The following is a 12,609-nucleotide window of genomic DNA, read 5'->3' on the forward strand; positions in this document are numbered from 1 at the left end:
TGAGAGAGGGATGGAGTGCAGGGCACTTTCTCTTATTGGTGAAACTCAAGCTCACTCTTTGATGCATGTAGAAAAGAACCTACACTAGCACTTGTTACTATATAAGTAGTTTATTTTAAATGACCCATAAAGGGTCTGTAAAATACAATAGTTGGAACTACAAATTCAGTAATTGCATTCTTCATATAAATGAATAAGCTTCAGACCGATAGGATAAGACGCTCAGGAATGTGTTTTATTTATCTGTTTTCCTTCGCTTTATCGTGTGCTTCATACAAATCTTAATAATTTTGGTTTCCTTTGTAAACTAAGAGAAGAATAAAGTGTAAAATTCAAAACAGTTTTTGCTTCTTTAACTTACATACCAAATACAAGTACTATTTGGACTACTGGGTTTAGGTACACAGATAAGAAAATGATATTAATAAGCATGCTTTCATGGCAAAGAATTAAAAGAAACAATAATGATAGTCATGCCACCTAATTGGAACAATTTATGAACTCTAAAAGCTAAAGCAGCATCCAAAATACAGCAAGCAGCATAGAGAGTACTGAGAAAGCTGTGTAATGGAAATTACTTCTTGTCACATTAGCAGCTCATTTATTCATTGGGTAAGATTTACAAAAACACTCTGCCCTATTAATGCATACACCAGTAAATAAATTCATGTATCTGCACTCTCGAAAAACCAGTGATAGAAATACTTTATTGGTTTAACTTCGGATGTATTTTTTCCAAATATGTATAGTCACTACAGAAATTATAAAAATGCAGTTAACCAGTGGAGCTTGTGCACACACAACATAAACGATATCTACTACAACTAGTTACAAATTATAGATTAAAGGTCAGTTTTATCCATTTTTCTTTGCCTGTAGATAAACTGCTGGGGACCAGTCAACATCTACTCCTCACACTTTGAATTTTTTGTCATAGTGTCAAGCCTGAACAGTATGAATCCCCCAGAAATTGCATATTCATAAAACAACAAAAAAGAAATCATGACTTCAGGAAGAAGAGAACACTAATCAGACATAAAGAAATAGATTCAAGAGCTTCAGCAATAAGTTCATAACACATGTAAGTAGAACCAACTAAAACTGAAAGGCATAATTTTTTGAAAGTAATCGTAATCATCTTTTTCCAACTGATAAAATGTGTAACATAATAAGCAAAAAAGCTGAAAGGAAGTTATCAAGCACACACACTTGCATGAAAACACCATTTCCCATATTTAAAATGGTCCATTGAAAAGAGACGTTAATCTGTGCAAAACTTGGGTAACAAGTTGGTTCAACTTCTTCCATGATAATTATTAGCTAAATGATAATTATTAGCAAAAATATCCAACTACAAGCCAAAAAATTCCCACCATAACATACACCCATATACCTTCCGGAAGTTGGTAGGTTGGGATAGGATTGAATGTGGAGGCGTGAGTGAAGGGGGAACTAACATTTAAATTGGACTGAGTTTACCAGAATAAACAGTTCAATGAGAAAAACAGGAATTTCCCAACAAATATCCTTCTTAACTCATTAAGGATACTGTACACCATAAAATCATCAACATTTATGAAGATATTTATTGAAAGAAATAGGATTAATCTCTGCAGCTCATAGGGCGTTTTTATTCTCTATTTTGTTCTGTTTTGGGAGGTGGATGGTGTTAGCTGGTTACATTCATTGCCCATTCCAGGTTAACCAAAAAATGATGACTGTCTTTTTCCATGAAGTGCTGTAGACCTTGAAACTATGATGTGATAATATTCCCATGATGAAGTTAAATCGGGAATTCATCATCATTTTTAATCTTTCCCTCTCCCAGTGTAGAGTGCCCTCCTGCTTCAAATTATCCACCATTGTCCCTGTACCTAAAAAGACCAAGGTATCATGCCTGAATGACTGCGTCCTGTTGCACTCACCTCGATTATAAGCAAATGCTTTGAGAGGCTGCTCAAGGATTACATCTGTGGTTGCTACCACCCAAACTGGATCTCCAACAACTCACCTACCGACACAACTGAACAACCGATGACACAATAGACACTGCCCTACATACTGTCCTTACACATCTGGAGAAGAGGGATGCTTATGTGAGAATGCTGTTCTTGGACAACAGTTCAGCATTCAATATCATAATTCCATCCAGGGTCGACAAGAAACTCAGAGACTTTGACCTTGACCCTGCCTTGTGCTGGATCCTGGACTTCCTGTCAGATCACCAGCAGTTTGCAAGGGTGGGCTCCCTCACCTCCAACCCTCTGACTCTCAATACAGAAGTCCCTCAGGGCTGCATACTGAGTCCCCTCTTTACTCCCTGTTCTCCCATGACTGTGTCGCCACCCACAGCTCTAATCTGCTAATTAAATTTGCCGATGACACTGTGTTGATTGGCCTTATCTCAAACAATAATGAGGTGACCTACAGGGAAGAAGTCATCTCTCTGACACAGTGCAGTCAAGAAAACAGCCTCTTTTTCAATGTCACAAAAACAAAGGAGCTGGTACGAGGAAATCTGCAGATGCTGGAAATTCAAACAGCAACACACACAAAATGCTGGTGGAACACAGCAGGCCAGGCAGCATCTATAGTGAGAAGCGCTGTCGACATTTCGGGCCAAGACCCTTCGAAGTCAGTCCTGACGAAAGGTCTTGGCCCGAAACGTCAACAGCGCTTCTCACTATAGATGCTGCCTGGCCTGCTGTGTTCCACCAGCATTTTGTGTGTGTTGCCAAAGGAGCTGGTTGGGGATTACAGGAGGAATGGAGACAGTGCTAACCCCTATTGACATCAATGGATCTGGGGTTGAGAATGTAAAAAGGTTCAAGTTCCTCAGCATTCACATCACCGAGGACCTCACGTGGTCTGTACACACCAGCTGTGTGCTGAAAATGGCACAACAGAGCCTCTTTCACCTCAGATGGTTGAAGAAGTTTGGTATGGGCCCCCAAATCCTAAGAGCTTTCTACAGGGGCGCAATTGAGAGCATCCTGACTGGCTGCATGACTGCCTGGTATGCACTGCATCACCTCCCTTAATCACAGGACTCTGCAGAGAGTGGTGCAGACAGCCCAGCGCATCTGTTGTTGTGAACTTCTCATGGTTCAGGACATTTACAAGGACAGGTGTGTAAAAAGGGCCTGTAGGATCATTGGGGACCCAAGCCATCCCAACCACAATCTATTCCAGCTGCTACCATCCGGGAAACGGTACCGCAACATAAAAGCCGGGACCAACAGGCTCCAGGACAGCATCTTCCACCAGGCCATCAGACTGATGAACTTGCGCTGATCTGAGTGTATTTCTATGCTACATTGACTGTTCTAATTATTATAAATTATTGTAATTGCACATTCAGACGAAGACGTAACGTAAAGATTTTTACTCCTCATGAATGTGAAGGATGTAAGAAATAAAGTCAATTCAATTCAATACTGAACTAGCAGCAGTGAAGCATCTGTAACATCAACCTAAGTCAGGATGAGAAGTGGCTAGAGAGACAGTAGAGATACTTGAGCTCCCTCAATAACCCTGGTGTGTGCCCAAACAATAGAACTTAAAAGAAGTTTAACTTTCAGACTTGAATTCTTGCATACTGGAGCACAGTTTAGAGAATTACTTTTATTTGTTTAAACTGAGAATTCAAAACAGCAACTTCTGGCAAAAGTGTACCTTTGCAAAGTAGAGACTATGAATAAAAGTTATGAATTTAAAACATTTTATCAACATTTCTGTTTAAATACATTAAGCAGTATTACAGAAATATTGCGTAAAGAAAATAGAGTCAAAGAAGCGAAAGATTAAACCAGATGGACAGTGCAGATCTGTTCCTGTATATGATGTGGAAATATTTATTTATGCACTTGCAGTATTTATTCTTTATCTTTCTCCAGTGGGTAATGCTATTTATTTTCATGGAATCAATCAAAAGACCATAATCTCCGGGAAGATGTCCTAGAAACATTGTTCCAAATGTATTCATTATAGATATTCAATGCTGCCCGGTTCTGCTTTTGAGACCCCAACCATTTTCGCTGTAATAGCACAATCACAGATTGACCATGAGCAATGTACATCTTTACACATCTTTACACTCCTATCACCAAATCTAGCCGAGAACAAAACGTGCAACATAACACACACTAAAAATAATGTGTAAATTATTAACATTACACATACAAATTTCCCTTCAGTTTTTTATTAATTCAGTCAAACATCATATTTTGATACATTAGGGATAGTTTCCAATATAATAACTGTGAGATGACTACAAGTGTGAAACATCCTTACCTCAGTGTATTTAACCTCATATATTATTCTTATGACTATTGCAGTTCACCCACCAGCAAATTGTCATGTCAGAGTTGGTGGAAAGGCAACAAATGCTGAGACTGTTCCTTTCCACTCTGCTTGGATCTTTCTGCTCTCCTTTCTTTGGTCCCAAGTATCCTTTCCCCTGCTTCCCTTATTTCAGCCAATAAAATGTTTATGGTGGAATCTAACCGATGACTCACTGACCCTGGCAACTGTCTCAGTCATGCTTGTCAAAGCTTTTGCATGTCTGCCATTTAAGCTGTTGCACCCAGTCTGATGTTCATACCCCACTAATTTCTCATCTTCCCATCAACCAGTGTCTAATTCCCAATAAAACAGAGTTTGGAATGTGCTTGGAGACTGCCTTGATTATTCCACTCCCAGAGGAGTGTGATAGAATTAGAAGAGATCTTACCTTGCACCCCATTTTAAGTGGCAGCTGCTAGGCTTTTATGCTCCTGCCATTAATCACCACCATGGAGAATTAGGTGCCAAAATACCTTTTCTGAATATTGCTTCCTGATGGCTTAGCTGATAAAGGCATTACCCAAATAATACAGAACTGGTAGGCTGATATAAACTGTGGCAACAGCAGTTACTTTACATGCATCCTCAATGTTCCCAGAGTGGGATTGGGGAAGGCATGGGGTGGGGAGAGGTAAATGAGTTACTCTCTCAGAAGTTTCAGCAACCCTTGATGGTTAGTACTGGTAGGTGCATCATGAGTAAATACTGACAGAACTTTAATATTTGTACAGTCTGTCAAAATTCATTATTTAGGTTCAGAATAAAAGTCTAATTGTGTGAACCACAAAATGGAACTGGCGGAAAAGATATTACATCTTGATCAGAAGTATTGCATACAACAATAAAGATGTTACAATGTTTTTTGCAGTTTTTTAATTTGCAATGGCTCCTCCATCAGCAAACAAAATCATGTAAAGGGAAAACTGATTGATTAAAAACTTGATCAGCCTATACAAACTTGCGCTGAAGGCATTATCTCTTACTGCTGAAAGTGGAATCTCAATCAATCCTCATATCCACGGAACATGAGGGACGGGAGACATTGCATAGACAAATCAACTTAATTAATTAAAGTACATAATCTTTTCATGGACCTTTGGCAAAAATCTATCCATAATTGCCTCCTAAAAATTCAAATATCACTTTTCCACCAGAATGACAAAACTGCTGGTATATATTTTTTAAGATCTTGGCACTACTTGAAAAAAAAAACACGTAATAGTAAACTGGCCGTATATTTCCTACCTCACAGCCAAACCATTGCATCCTTTAGCACAAAAAAAGTTAATCCTGGTTGGTTAATAACAGCAAAATAATATGCTTTTTGTATACTATTACATAATACGTGTTGTAATTGTCAAACAAAGAATTGCTTTACAATCATTTTGGTTAAAATCTTCCAACATACTTATGTTACACTGACATTTTATCATTTCATAACTTTTCATAAAGCAAACTTTACAGATAATTTGATAACTGTGGTGTGACCCCTTGAGCAGCAACAATATTAATGGAGGCAGCAGTAAATGCATGTGGTAATAATTATATCTGTCTAATTGCAGAGAAATCATGAACACTCACATCAATGGGCTTTGCAAGCATAACAATAAGCCTCTCTTACTCCTCCAGGGTTTTTCTGAAAAATATTTCAGCTGCATTTGCAAAATTATACCAATGAAAGTCTTCCTTGCAAATTTAACGCATATTGCTTAGCTTCGCTCAGTAAAACAAACACATGGAACAATAATCTTCAAGCTATCTATGTGAAGCACACATGTAGAGATGCTTATCCCCTGCAAAAGTGTGCTAATTGATATTATTCAGACAAAGATAACAATTGGCTTATTGCCTTTTAATTCAAAGCTCAGAAAATAGTACATATGGTAGCACATTCGATGTATGAAATATCTTTCTTTTATCTCAAAGATTACACTGCTAAAGACATAACAAGATGTTAAAATTCCTGTGCATTGACTGATTGGCCTCAGGTAAAAGTGGCTGCAGGGAATGCCCTGTAAGATGCCACATCAAAGGAGAATGATGGTGGCACCTAATTACAATGATACCTTGTGCTGCTTCCTGTAATGGGCCTGCATAGGCTTCCATTCTAATTTACTCTACACCGAAATCGTGATAATCAAGACAAGCAGAACAAGATGCCCTATAAAAGGCTAGAGTTCTGACACCAGTTAATGCCTGATTATGACAACTAAATCAAAGAAGTTACTGTACCGAGATCAAGCAGTAGATCAAAGCACATTTTTCTAAAACTAGGTTGAGAAAAACAAATAAGAATGCAAAGAATGTGCTTACCCCATCTGTTTTAATAAAATGTAATGCTCCATTATTTAAACCTTTTGAACCCAGGCTGTTACATTAAACATACACATATATAATGTACACACATGTATATTATATATATATGTAGCAAATGGTTATCACGTCATGTGAAATTAACTAAAGCAATCAATGAATTTACCAGCTGGCAATATGTGGCCAGGCCTATTTTAGACGTACCTTGTTTTTTTATTAGTTCACTGGATTTTGGGGCATTCCAAGCAGGGCCAATATTTAATACAGTTGCTACGTGGCCTTGAGAAGGTAGTAATGAATGCATTCTTAAACTGCTGCAGTCCATGTGGTTGAAGTGTTGCCACGGGGGCTGCAAAGCAATTTGGTAAAACCCGAGTGGCTTTCTAAGCCACTTCAGAGGGTGGATAAGAATGAATTATGTGAATGAATTTAATTCTGGAGTCAAATATACTGTATGCTGTGTAAGGACATCAGATTTCATTCTCCAAAGAGAATTTGTTAACCAGAGAGCTTTTACAGCAATGCAGTAGCTCCGTGGTCACCATTAATGATAATAGCTTTATTTCCAAAATTCAGATGATTTAATTCAAAGAAATTAAACTTTACAGCTGCCATGGTGAGATTTGAACTCGCTGTGTAATACCCAAACACTAATTCCTCCTCCCTCCATCGTTCTCACATTCGTGTGCTTATCTTAACATTATTTAACTTTAACAAGATAATTTTTTAAAAGGCTCAATTTTCTTTAAGTTTAATAGTCATACCCAGTCATCAGGTGACATTACTTTAATATAGCTTTATTGAAAGTCAGAGGTGCTCTGGTTTGGTCAAATGGCCCATTGCCACAGTACGTTGTTGTGCTTACTGTCTGAATTACAGTTGGTTCATCTGCAAATGATGCATTGTCCAGAAAATCTGTTGAAGTCGGTATAAATTAATTGGAAATAAAGTGACTGAACCCAGACTATTTCTACCAAACAGAAGTAGAAAGCAAAGTAAATACCCTGTTCTTAGTGATAATTCTGGCTCACAGCACTGGGCTGGCTGAGCTATGATGAAGACAAAGAGGTCAACTGCATAACGGATTCAGGAACAAACCAGTCAGCAGGGCCTCACGACAGTGCTCACAGATATATTGTCTTAACTGCTGATCTTCTGCTCGTTATTCCAAATGGTGCTTTGTTTTTTCACACATTAAACAGCCCTTTATTTGTCTACTAGTTTTTGTCCTAAATTAGATGTCAAAGGAAGAGCAGAACATACTTTAAAAATGAAACAAAAATAGACATATTAATAGTTGAGAGAACACCCACAGAGCACTAACAGGACTGCCCAAATCATTTACAATCCATATACTGCAACTGTAAAAGAACATTCAGGTTTCTTTTATTTAAACGAAAACTAACTTGTAGGCACAATTAAATGTCAAGGCTTGAACCCTGTATAGATTGACTAAAAATGATACAGGGTTTCATTGTCCACCATAGTCTCTTGCGAAAGTGCTTTGTGTCTAGATTTTTAGTCAGTAGAACCACAAGTCAATTACTCACGGTATAATATGTCTCCTGGCTCTTCTAACAAACTGCTCCAGTTCCTCCATGGATTTTTGCTATAATGCAGCCAAAATCTCAGCATATCATGCTATTCTACAGACTCGCAATCAACATATTATGAACTGAGTATATTCTTTTATTGCTGATAGTTAAAAATATACACAGAATGTGCCCTAACCTGAAGTTAAAATACCGGCTGATGGAAGCATTTGATTTTTTTTGAAATGATGTGAAAAAGAATCACAGCTGAAAATACTGTACTTCATTAATAGAAAATTAGTAACCTAATAGGCAATGTCGATTGAAACCAATGATTGTGTAATCATAGAGAAGGGTAATGTCATAGAAAGTTAGCAATACTAGGGTTAGAAATATAAGCAAAGCCGGGCTGTCAGTTTCATGGAAAAAATAGGAAAGATGGAAATGCTGTACTTCTGTCTTTGGTGGTGAAGGTAGCTATCAACACTGAGTGAGCAATGGTTAAGACAAGACAAAGAGATTAACTTCACAAAAAGTCTATTACTGAACAAGAAAAACACATACGGAGTCTGACACAACATGAAGAAATACTTCATTCTGAAGTAATGGGGCCACCTAACAACAGCAGTTGAGCAATTGTGAAGACAAAGAGATCATTTCTAGAAAGAGGAAGCCCACAAAAGTCAGCCTTTCTGTGTCAGTAGGAAAATTAATAGCGAACGTGCTTGTTGATTACAGGCACCATTTAATCGGGATTACAATGCCCTCTCTAAGTATGGAGAGGCACTTGTGCTTGAGAGGCTAGAATCAAGTATTTGTAAGTGAAAACATTATGAAATGAAAGATCTACTCTTCTGCTGTTGGAACTACAATACCACAACCCTTGAACTTGATCATTAATATGTTTAAAATCCTGATGATAGGTTATCAACCTGAAACATATTTCTGTTTTTCTCTCTCCATATCTGTTGGCTGACTTGCTATATATTTGTATCATTTTCAGTTTGTGCTTTAGTTGGATTATATTCTTGACCATTAACACCATCCATATTACAAATTTCAGCTGCTCTCCTCTGAAACAATGCCACAAGATCCTTGATGCCCATCTGAAAGGTCCAGCCAGATATCAAGGTCCAGAATTGCTAAATGAAACAGAATAGTAACTCTGGAAGTGCTTCCAGTTCAATGTCTGCTTAAAAGTAAGCTATCTTCAAGTGTCCCTGTCTTGCCAATTTGGAGACCTATAGCAGCCTGATGGGGGGCTTGTGGGGGTGCAAGGCCAGTAAATGAGAGTAGTGGTCTATCAATGGGCAGTTCATACTGCTTTCAATAGAAATAGAGTTTTATTGGTTGGATGCCAATTTGAATAAAACCAAACCTTTTATTCTCCTTTTTCTATATATATTTTTATCCCTTCTTTTTTCAGTCAGTTTTGTTTATCCTTTACCTGAGGCTCTCACAGAAAGATATTGATCCATGAAAAGGTGCAGAAACCTGTGACATATGGTTGGACTATAACTTTAGGCCTCAACTCACACAAGCATCGCACAAGGCATGTTTACAGGCAGCTTGGTAGAAAAGCAGCCCTCTGGCATGTCCCTCAAGGTTTTCCTGGAAAGGGGTCAATCTAGAGGGCTGGTGACAATCATTCGTAATGAGGACAGAGGCTATCATGAAGGTGAGAAATAGCTTCGAGTGCAGTGCAAGAACACAGGGTCGGAGGGGAACTATATCTAACAGTGGGGTGGTGGGGGGGGGGGGGTTCAGTTCCACTAAATACAGCATGGGGATAAGCACTCCTGATGATTTGGCCCATTGTTTCAGTAATCTTTTCCTTGGCAACTCAACAGTGTGGAGACACACTGACGTGAAGGTTACGAAGATAAACAGGGTGAAGGTTTGGGCTGGTTCCATCACGGCCAAGGAATCTTCAGTTTTTGATTTCACCGAGGGACGTGTACCTCCTGCTCAATGTAATGGAGGCTGGGTGCTTCTTGTTGGAGCATAATTTTGAAGGTGAAGATTTCCCCTCATTAGGACAAGGATTTTAATAAACTGACCTTTACAGCCCACTCCTCTGGGCCCTTGTTATGGCTGATAGACTATGTAAACAGGCGACTTGCCTGTAATGTCATCAACACCTTCCAGACCCACAACCGCTACCATCTAGAAGGACAAAAATATCAGATACCTGGGAACACCACCACTTAGAAATCCCTCTCCAAGTCACTCACCATCCTGACTTGGAAACTTATCACTGCTTCTTCATTGTCACTGGGTCAAAATCATGGAATTCCCTTCCCTAACATCACTGTGTGCATATCTACACCTCAGGGACTGCAGCAGTTCAGAAAGGCAGCTCATCACCACCTTCTCAGGGGCAGCCAGGGATGGCTGGCTTTGCTGGTGATGCCCACATCCCATAAATGAATTTTTTAAAAACAGAGAGCTAGATCTTGTTCTCACAGCTTGTTTGCACCTCAAACAGTAGTTCACCAAATGGGGATGGGATAGAATAAATCTTAAATCCAACAGAACCTCCTTTTTTGGTGAATCCAATGTGCGTGGATATTATACACCAATAATGGGCATGGAACATACTGATATTGTATATCTCATATGTGTGTATATGGCTTAAGCGTTGAAGATTGGGGTCCTTCATTGTTAGACCAGAATATGGTACTGCTTTAAGGTTCTTGGAGTCCTGCAGATACAACAATTAAAGCTTTCAGCACTTCCAGCATTATCCAAGGCGCAACCCAAAATGCCTTATTGTTAGAATCCACATTACTGTGCTCAGTTCTGGTCGCCTCACTACAGGAAGGATGTGGAAAACATAGAAAGGGTGCAGAGGATATTTACAAGAATGTTGCCTGGATTGGGGACTATGCCTTATGAGAACAGGATGAGTGAACTCGGTCTTTTTTCATTGGAGCGACGGAGGATGAGAGGTGACCTGATAGAGGTGTATAAGATGACAAGAGGCATTGATCGTGTGGATAGGCAGAGGCTTCTTCCCAGGGCTGAAATGGCTGGCATGAGAAGGAACAGTTTTAAGGTGCTTGGGATTAGGTACGGAGGAGATGTCAGGGATAAGTTTTCTACGCAGAGTGGTGAGTGTGTGGAATGGGCTGCCGGCGACGGTGGTGGAGGCGGATACAATAGGGTCTTTTAAGATATTCCTGGATAGGTACATGGAGCTCAGAAAAATAGAGGGCTATGGGTAGTCCTGGGTAATCTCTAAGGTAAGGACATTTTCAGCACAGCTTTGTGGGTTTGTGCTGTAGGTTTTCTATGTCTTTGTGTTTCTATATCTCCTTCTAATGTAGTTTGCATTTTGTAGCAATTCATCAGAATGATTCATGATGCTTCAGTTCCACTGGATTACCTTGAAGTGAAGCTTTGAATGGCTCTTTAGACAACATAGTAAACTACCTGCAATACCATGACCACATAAATAACAAATAGGTAATCTGTTGTTGATGGAGCTCCTTGAGGGACGGTTTTTGTCTTGGGCACCTGGAAATCACTATATTTTTGTTTCCATCATGTCGTGCGATCATTCTGAGCCTGCAAGGATCTGCAGTTAAATAAAAAGAGGAAATGCTGGAAATGCTCATCAGGTCAGGCAGCACCTACTGAAAGAGGAACAGAGTTAATACTTTTGGTTGTGGACTTTCTGCCAGAACCATAAAAAGGAGAACTCAAGTTTATGATCATTAACTCTCTTTCTCTTTCCATGTATTCAAATTTCAGGAGAATGGTGAAGTCCAAATTTTCAAAACAAAACTCAGCAATTAAAAAAAATATAGTACAGTTTCAGAACAGCCTGACCTGCTGAGTGTTTTCAACGTTGTCCGTTTTACTTTCTGACTTCTAGAATCTGCATTTTTTGATTTTCTTCTCAAGCCAAGTGTTGTATCTGGAAGATGGTACCTTCAAGTAACAAAAAAAAAGTCAGACTACTTTATGCATCTGCCTCAGAGGGTCTTCAAACCAAACTGATGTGACTAATAGGTCAGAATGCTACAGTGTGTAAGCTCACACTGTTTCCATTATGTATAGAATCAGCTAATTATAACACGATACTAGGCAGGTAATTGTTTCTATTTTAATACGGACTGAGACAATACTATAATTTTTTTAAATGTTGAGATTCCTTTTGAAAATGCTCATCTCAACAATCCCCTAAATATGAAATTAGAACAGATGATTTATTAAAAAAAACTGATGTTCACATTGTGACATCTTTTTAATATTTTACTGTGTGATGCACAACTGCATACTCTTGATGTAGCTTCTCTTTGTGGAGTCTAAATAAATGCCTAAAATCAGATTCTAATTATGTGTGTTGGTGAAGCAGGCATCTTTTGTTTTTCTAGAAAAGACTTTTTCAAAATAAGCAGAATTGAGTAAATAA

This window comes from Hypanus sabinus, chromosome 17 (genome assembly GCF_030144855.1).
Source record: "Hypanus sabinus isolate sHypSab1 chromosome 17, sHypSab1.hap1, whole genome shotgun sequence".
Classification (NCBI taxonomy): Eukaryota; Metazoa; Chordata; class Chondrichthyes; order Myliobatiformes; family Dasyatidae; genus Hypanus; species Hypanus sabinus.